Source organism: Prosopis cineraria, unplaced genomic scaffold, assembly GCF_029017545.1.
Source record: "Prosopis cineraria cultivar Desert tree isolate PC_DT_omini unplaced genomic scaffold, ASM2901754v1 PC1, whole genome shotgun sequence".
In the NCBI taxonomy this organism is placed as follows: Eukaryota; Viridiplantae; Streptophyta; class Magnoliopsida; order Fabales; family Fabaceae; genus Prosopis; species Prosopis cineraria.
In genome coordinates, this window is record NW_026555332.1 from 16,752,119 (window position 1) to 16,762,098 (window position 9,980).

The following is a 9,980-nucleotide window of genomic DNA, read 5'->3' on the forward strand; positions in this document are numbered from 1 at the left end:
ATTTTGCAATTTCTAGACTTATGTGTGGTTGAATCTCTTTAGACCTAGAGTAACTATGAACCTATTGAGGAATTAAACTTGTTTTTACCTATTAATTAAGCCTAGTGTTGATTTTGATTGCTCAATCTTATACTTTAATGTCTATTTAATGCTTGGCCAACATTAAATGTGATTTTTCCTTAACAAAGGGGAATCTCATCTAGATCATTGGATTGATTAATATGGGATTATATTTTGTCTAATTTATAATTAGGATATACATATACCTAATTGTCCCATTGTAACATCTTGACATTTAATCCAAGAAAACTAGTCTCTTATCAGGGTAAATTAGTAATTAGTGGATGGATTATGATTTTGAATAGGGGATCAATGTGTGGTGTTGGTTGGTTGATGTAGTTACAGGATTAGATGGTAGAACTGCGATTTTATGCTTAACATGTGAGCACTAGTGAGATTTGGCTCACTGTGCCACGCGCCGTGACATGTGCAGTAGTGCATGACACAAATTTTACTTAAAGGTGATATTCTCAACTCTTGAAAATCAATAGAGAAAGTGAGAAAAATGCACAAAAGAGAGGAAAGGGAGTTCATCTCTACTAGGGCATCATTTATCGAGAGTTTGGGAATTTGCTTCAGTCAATGACTTATCGGGTAAGTTTCTTACTGCCTTATACTACATTTCTACCCTAATTTCTTTGAGTTTGGTTGGTAAAAAATTGAATCATGAAGTTTTAAGGAGTTAAAACTTAAGGAAAAGATTTAAAAAGGGGTCTCGGGTGTGAAACTAAGGTTTAAAGTTTAATGGTTTAAGTTTAAGGATAAACCTTAAATTAACCGAAGTCATTAGATTGAAAATTGAAAAATTGATAAACAAATAAGGAAGAGGGATGTCTTGGTTATTTAGATAGCCTAAGGGATAAATGACTATAGAGAATGGATTATTTGAACTCAAAAAGTGTTAGTTGAACTATTTCATATGCGAAGGGATTTAGCTAAGCCAAGTTAATACCTTATGTTGAGTACTAGAAGTTGATTGAGGGATGTTTTTCATGTAGATTAAACATTTTAGAAGTTGCTCATGAGAATTTGTACCCTTAGGAGTTAAATGTGAGAATAGTAATCTTTAGTAGTAAGGATAAAAGATAACTAGAGTAACCTTTTTATTTGTTAGTTTGTGAAGTGATTTACAAGTATTTTATAGGAATTATATGCATTGTGTTTTATGAAATGATAGAGTAATAGTATTGCAAAAGAAGTATGCATACAGATGTATGAGTGATATTTGAAATATATGCAAAGAGGCATATGCATTTGCTTCTGCAAGTGTACCCTAGACTAGGGTAAAGGGTTGTGGCCTTATTCTCAAGGAGACTTTAGTCTCTACTTCTTAAAAGAGAAAAACACATATTAAAATAGAAGAAATGCAAATTATATATATATATATATATTCAAAAGAAGGTGCAAATTATCAAAGAAAATTTAAACATATAAACAAGTAAACATTCAAATAGCTACTCAATTAACTTCTTAAGGATAGTACAAAAGGAATCTATTAACTGATGAAATTTCTTGGTAGTAGGAGATGAAAGTTTGGGTGTTTCAAAGGATTGAGAGGTTTGAGGTTTAAAGGGTTTGGATGAGGATTGAGGCTTAAAAGTCTCTAAAGAGTTTTCTTTGAATCTGCTAAGTCTAGGAAAGGCACTTATTGGTCTTCTCACAATAGGTTGACCCTTATGCTTGTTATTTTCTGAATTTTCAACCATACGCTTGTCTAACCCACTATCTTTGAACATTATTGTCTATCTTTTTTTCTAACTTTGCATCACTCTTCTCCCCCTTTTTGTCATTAGCAAAAGGCTTAGATAGATTAACAGGAACAAACAGGTTGGAGGAAGGCACATAGGGTGAAGAAGTATAACTTTCAGTCCAGGTTGATCTGTTCTTGAACCTTAGTGAAGGCTTGAACACTACACCTTATTCCAAAATGGCAATGAGTGGTGTGGGAGACAATACAAAATCAGAATTTTTCTTGATTAAGTCTTGAAAGGCTTCCATATAGTTGATCCCAGAGAAGAATGGAGTAGAAGGTGAAGATGACTATACAGACTCTAATTCTTCCTCATCATTAGATATCTCAATATACTCTTTGATAATGTTGGCTACAACTAGTGCAAGCTTGTTACTATATGAAGCATGTGACTTAACTCCTTTTGAACTATCTTCAAACATAACTCTTAATTCAGAATCAGTAGAGGAAACTAGTCTAACCCTCAGATTTCCAATCTTGAAGGGTATTTGTAAGTCATTGTCAATGTCTGCCTCAATCTCCTTCTTTGAAGCAGAGGTGCTAGACCTGTGTACTAACAAAAAATCCTCATTTAAAGAGACACTAGAATTCTCATGAAAAGAGATACCAGTAGGAGTACCTATCCCAAAGGGAAAATAATACTCAGATGAGTATCTTGGTCTAGCTAGTATACCTCCTAAACTTAGAATTTGAGCTCTCAGCAAGCCAATTTCTCTTAAATGCTTCTCTAATTTCTTTAGAGGCTTTCTTTAGTCTCTAATTAAAGTCATTAGCTTGTCTCTCAAGACACAAAGAGAAAAGCTTAGCTTGAATCTTGAATCTCCTATCCAACCACTTGACAATATCTGAGTCAAGATATACTCTTTGTGATGGTGGTGGGATAGATAAGTCATTCTGAGCTGGTTGAGAATCTTGTTTGCCTTGAGCACTATAAGCTGCTACTAAGTGAGCTTCAATCTGGGCACCACCTCCTCCTTCTTTAATAATTTTCATCTTTTTCAGAGTCACAAAATTGATCTCCTTATGTCCTAACATTTCATTTCCTTCTAGATACATAATCTTTTGATCTTCTAACATTTTGGAAATTAATTTCCATAGATGAGATATTTCCTATCTCTTTTTCTGCTCAGCTGGAGTAAGTTCTTGATATTTTTAAAGATGATTGAGGCAACATTCAATTTGAATCCTTTGATTAAGGCAGTTAGAAACCTTAAGTCTTTAAAGATAAAATTATTTAACCTAGTTCTTTTGCAAGTAATCGACCTTGACAGAATGTGGTAGATTAGTCTGTGAAGTGTTGGCATCAACTTGGGCTTTTCTACTAGACTAGAACTTTCTTCCCAGGTTAGCACCAATGTTGTGAACATGATTGGCTTCTCATAGGATAGGTCTGATAGCCTCATCAACCTTTTATTGGTTGGAAAATTTAGAAGGATGTTGAGATAGTCTTCTATAATGTCAAAAGACTTTCCTCTCACTGTTTCTCATAGTACTTCACTATTGTGCAGAACTTGTAAAAAACTATAGAAAGCTCTTACAACTTCTAGACTTATTGCCATGTTGAGCTTTAACAATGTCTTGTAAGGCTTCATTGTTTTAGTAATATTATATCCCTTCTCTTTGAGCTCTGTTAGGTTGACAATCCAAGATTTACTGACTTCTTTTCTAGCCATTTTCAAGGCCAAGCTTGGAATTTGTCCAGTGTGGAGTGAGTCAAAGTGTAAGCCAGCAAAATCATTACTCTTATCTGATGCCTCAATAATAAGAGCTTTCCCTTTCCTCTTCCTCTATTCTTCATGATTTCTAGAGTGAGGTTGGCCAGGCATTGTACCCTTGGGTGTCCTCTCAGAGGAGACTGATTCATGTTTAGAGGGTTGCGTAGCCTTAGCTTTCTTTAATGCTCTTTGTCCTTTTTGAGCAGTCTTAGGCTTCTTAGGAGTAGGTTGAGATGGAGCAATACTAGTTGTTTCTACTTGTTCTTCATTTGAAGATTTTGTCTTCATTCTTTCCTTTCTCTTTCTGACCTTTGCAACTTACTTTTCTTTATTCATCACTTCATTATAGCTGTTGAGACTTGGATTTCCTCATCTAGACCTAGCTCGCTTAACCATAAATGTCTTTGGCTTGGAAGAAATTAGACATAGAGAGTTTTCGGGCTTTTAGAGCCTTTTTAGTTGTTTTTGTTCGTGCAGGCTTTATCACAGATTGGTCAGTGTCTATTAGAGATTTAGATGGAGAAAATGGTGTAAATTTGATAGAGGAATGGTTGGGTTTATAGGAGAAATGGTTATGAAAGGGTAGAATGAAGAGGGAGTTTATGCGAGACGAAATTAGCACTGGTGGTTTTATGGCAAAAGAGTGAACTGAGTGAGAAAACACATCCACACATATATATAGATAGATATAGCACCGATGTTGCTTACCATAACACCAGTGTTAAACTCAAAAAAATTGACGTTCAACGATTACCTCATTTAAAGTTGTAAATCAATTTGATCTTATTCACGCTAAATCATTTTAGGGTGTTATACTCATCTCTTAGTAAAGTTAATGACTTTGAAGTGGCTTTCATAGCATCAGTGTTGAACATCATAGCAACAGTGTTACTATCAAAATTATCTTTCTATAATATCTTAGAACAACTATTAGTACCAATATTGAACTTCTAATACCAATGTTATATATTTTTATAACACTAATAGAAAATTTCTTTAGACAGAGACCTGCACTTTCAAACAGCCACTTCGATGCCTAAGCTAGAATACATAATTAAATGGATTAAAAAGAATGAATAAGAAGAAAGAATTGCTTATAATTTGTTAGGATTTAATAGGCCCAACTCTCTTCTTATGAATACAAACTATTATGCTTCCAGAGGTTTTATAACGATATTAGCAAGTTGTAGTTCAATAGAGATGAATTCTGCTGTAACATCTTTCTTTTGAACATGATCTTTGATGAAGTGATGACGAATGTCAATATGCTTAGTTTGAGAATGATGAATTAGATTTTTAGTCAAGCATATTGTATTGGAATTGTCACATTTGATTGGAATATTCTTGAGCTTGATTCCAAAGTCTTCAAATTACTGCTGTGTCTATAAGATTTAAGAACAGCACAATCCAACAACTATATATTCTAATTCAATTGAGGATAACAAGATAGTATTTTGTTTCTTGCTTGCCCAAGACACAAGTAATCTACCAAAAAAGTGGCATGTTCCACTTGTGCCTTTTCTCTTTATCTTGCATCCATTGAAATCAGCATCAGAATATTCAATTAAGAACTCACTACCTCCTTTAGGATACTAGAGACCCAGTGAATTAGTATTTTTTAAATATCCTAAAATCCTTTTCACTACAGTCACATACGAATCTTTTGGTGCTGATTGAAATCTTGCACAGAGACTAACACTGAAAGATATATCTAGATGACTTGCTATTAAATATAAAAGAGATCCAATCATCCCTCTATATGATTTGCAATCATATTTTGTTCCAGCAGCATCTTCATCTATTTTGATGGTTGAGCTCATTAGAGTATCAATTCCATTAGCTTGATCTATCCTAAACTTTTTAAGCATTTCTCTAAGATACTTAGTTTGACACACAAATATACCATCCTTCCTTTGCTTAATTTGTAGTCCCAGAAAGAATGTCAATTCTCCTATCATAGACATTTCAAATTCTCCATGCATTAACTTAGAAAATTCCTTACACAGAGACTCATCAATTGCACTAAATATAATATCTTCTACATAAATTTCAACAGTAAATAATTGATCCCTTTTTCTTTTTTATAAAGAAAGTAGTATCAACTTTACCTCAATTGAATCCTTTTTCTAAAAGAAACGAACTCAATTGGTCATACCAGGCTCTGGGTTCTTATTTGAGTCCATAGAGAGCTTTCTTCAATTTGAAGACAACATCAGATTTCTAAGGATCTTCAAAACTAGGTGGTTGTTGAACATATACTTCTTCAAGGATGTAACCATTAAGAAAGGCACTTTTTACATTCATCTGGTATAGCTTGATATCTTTCACAAATGCATATACTAGAAGTAGGCAAATTGCTTCCAATCTAGTAACTGGAGCAAAGGTTTCTTCATAGTCTATACTTTCTTCTTGATTATATCCTTTTGCCACTAGTCAAGCTTTATTTCTGATAATGATGCCCCTTTCATTAGGTTTATTCTTGAAAACTCACTTAGTTCCAATTATTGTACCAAGTCCCATACTTTGCTTCTTTCAAACTGATTAAGCTCTTTTTGCATTGCATCTATCTAGTATGAATCAGATAGGGCTTTTTTCACTATTTTTGGCTCTATTTTGAAATAAAGGTTGAATGACTAGCAATGTTTTGGAATTTACTTCTGGTCTAGACAGGTTCATTGACATTCCCAATAACTTGATCCAAAGGATGATTTTTGTTATTTCTCTAGGCAGTTGGTTGCTGAACTTCTTCAATTTCATTATCTTTGGGTGGAGTCTCATATTTCTCTCCGGGATCTTTTATTGAGTTGTTTTTCTTTAGTTAAAGATCACATAGCTCTTCAGTAACATCATCAACATCAGGAATCTTCTTTTCCATGGAAAATTCATCAAACACTACATGTATTAATTCTTCCATGGTCTTGGATCTAAGGTTGAATACACGAAAAGCCTTACTCTTGCTACAGTATCTAAGAAAAATTCCTGTGTCTAATTTGGGATCAAATTTTCCTAGATTCTCCTTGTTGTTATGGATGAACACCTTGCTACTAAATACATGAAAATGAGATATTTTTGGCTTTCTTCCTTTGTAAAGTTCATATGGTTTCTCGTTAAGCTTAGGCCATATGTAAGCTCTGTTGATGATGTAACAAGTAGTATTCATGGCATCAACCTAGAATATTTGTGACACGCCATTGTCACTAAGCATAGCTCTAACCATTTCTGTGAGTACTCTATTTTTCCTTTCTACTACTCCATTTTGTTGAGGAGTTCTTGGTGCAATAAAGTTGTGTCTTATTCCATTTTCATCGCATTAATTCATAAAGTCACCATTTTCAAATTCTCTTCCATGATCAGGCCTGATTGACACTATAGAAATACCCTATTTTGGACCTTTTTGGCAAATACACTAAAGGCATAAAGTTTCATCTTTAGACTTGAGAAAGTAAGTCCAAGTAAATCTAGAGTAATCATTAACAATAACTAAAGTATAGAGATTTTCACCAAAACTTTTTATTCTCGCAAGACCCACCAAATCCATATGCAAGAGTTGAAGAGGTTTTTTAGATGAAATAAAATCTATAGACTTAAATAAAGTTCTAGTTTATTTTTCAAATTGATAGGCTTGGCAAATTTTTTCTTTATTAAAGTTTAAAGGTGGTAAACCAATAACTAAATCATTTTGTAAAAGTTTTTCAATTTGTCTTTTGTTCATATGAGCCAAGCGTCTGTGCCATAAATAGCTTTCCTCAAATTTACTTAGAAAACAGGTTTGAGAAAGAGGTTCATAATCTAAATCAACAATATAACAATTACCATCTCTGTCAGCATGAAAAAGTATCTTTTCATCTACTTTTCATTGAACAATACATTCCTTTAAGTAAAAAATGACTCTATTTCCTTTCTTTTCCTCTTCTTACATTTCCAAAACTAATAATTTGACCTTTTTGATCACCTCCAAAAGTGACATGACCACCATCTCTTTTATGTAGTTCTATGAATTGATTTAAATCTCCGATCATATATCTGAAGCACCCAATGTCTTTTCTTCCTCTTAGAGACAATAAGGCATACCTGCAAAGAAATACTATTTCATTTTAGGTACCCATTTCTTGATGGGTCCTTTCTCGTTAGCTGGTTTCCTAGAAATATTGCTCTTTTTAGGAACCCATTTTAAGGAGCTTCCAATGCCATTCTTCCTATGTAGACAAGACTTGACATGATGCCCTCTCTTACTACAATATAAGTAGCTAATAAATGGATTGGAAGAATAATGCACAAAAGTTTTAAAGTAGCTATGATAGTATCTAGCTGCCTTTTTAGGCTTCTTTTGAAATGTATCAGTGATAGGATTATATCTAATTCCTGACCTATTAGAGATGTACCTTTGTGAGCAAATCAAAATGTTTAGTATCTCAGTACCCTGAGTGAATTTTGCTAAATCATTTTTCAAGATGTTATTTTGAGATTGTATATGCAGTTTGTACATAAATTAGAATTATTTTGGACAACATCCTTCTTTTTAAAGGAAGTTTTTAACTTATCTTCTAACATAAAAATTTTCTTTTTAGCATGCAGAAGTTGTTTGTACTATTCTTTAAACAAATAGAACAATTCATTATATTCATTTTGTAGAAGATTAAAATTTATCTCATTTGATTGTAATTTAGTCATATCTATTTCTTGTGCTACAAAACACAAGTTTGTTGTTTCCTCCTCCTCTTCTTTATCATTCAAAGAGTTATCTCTCCATGCAGTAAAGGCCTTCTTCTTCTTCTGAGGCTTTTCCTTTTTCTTCTCCTTTTCTTGTTTCTTTTGCTACTGAAGACAATCCCATTTGATATGTCCTGGTTTCTTGCATTTATAACATGTCAGTGGCTCCTTTTGATCTTTCTTATTGCTTGAAAATCCTTTTTTGAAGTTCTTCTTTCCTCGGTAAAATCTTTTGAATCGTCTGACCATCATGCCAAATTCTTCATCTTTGTTAAACTTTTCTTCTAATTCATCTTCATCAAGTTTCAGAGCAATTTCTTTCTTCTTTTTGCACATATCTTCCTCGTATTGAAGCAAGGTTGATTCATGTTCTTTAAGTCTTCCAAAAAGTACAGCTACCGAACTCATTGATACTTCTTATGCCTCCACAATGGTAGTGATTTTAGGTCACCATTCTATTTGAAGACTCTTAAGGATTTTTCTGACTTGTTCAGCTTAAGTGTAAGTTTTGTCTAAATTTATCAAATGATTGATAATATGAGTAAAATGCACTTGCATATCTTTGATTGCTTCTCCTTCCTTCAACTTAAATGTCTTATATTCATGAATGAGACTGCTCTTCTTGTTTTCCTTAATGCCATTAGTTCTTTCATGAGCTTGTCTCAAGGCATCTCACATTTCTTTTACAGTAATGCAGTGAGTAACATGATAATATTCTATTTTGTTGAGAGCACAAGCATTTGTAAGTTTTGCCTTGGTATTGAGATTTATTCTTCTTTTGTCCTCATCATCCCATTCTTCTCTCTTTTTTTTTTCTCATTAGACCATCATCTCCAAGAATTATGGAAACATATGGACCTCTGGTAATAATATCCAGCATCTCAATATCCTGAGCTTCAATATACATTATCATTATGCTTTTTCAGAAGGGATAGTCTTCTCCTCTAAATGCAGGAGGCCTCGTTGTTGACATACCTTCTCCTAAATTATTATCTACAAAATTAGCTATTAGTAGAATCTTTTACTCAAACAGTTAAGTCAAATATGAGCAACTAGGCTCTAATACCAATTGTAAATGCCCCAAGAGGGGGGTGAATTGGGCTAATTAAAAATTTAAATGAAATGTGGTAATAATAAGTGAGATGAAAGAATGAAATCACCAATCACGAGAGTTGAAAGAATAGAGCTTGACATAGATGATTTATCTTGGTTTAACTCTTACCATTTTAGTCTACATCCAGCCCCCAGGAACCTTTAAGATTTCCAACTATATTACTAAGATTAATTAAGGCTCTTGGTTGTCATAGTACATAAACAGACTTTTTAATAAGTTTGAAACTCTCCCCCTTACAAAGGTAATAATAAATCTCCTTAAACTTCCCAAGTTTAAGTTCATCTATTTTGAAGATGTAAAACAGGGATAAACAGAGTAAGTTCAAGAATGAACTACTATTGCTTTAAAATTCTCTTTCAGAGTAGGTATGTAATCAATAAACCTCTTTATCAATAAAAGATACATAGAAGGTAAGTGAACTTTGATACTTAAAATAAATGTAGAATATTCTTGTTGTTGTCATTGTTCTTTATTCTTCAGTGTTTCATAAATGAGTCTTATTTATAGTTAAGAATTATAAATGATTTGTTAAAATCATAAATCTTTCCATTAAAGGTTTCTTATAATCTGTTTCTTTCTAGCTTTGAGTTTCATTGGATATCCAATCTTCTCTAAAGTTCTTCGGTGGACT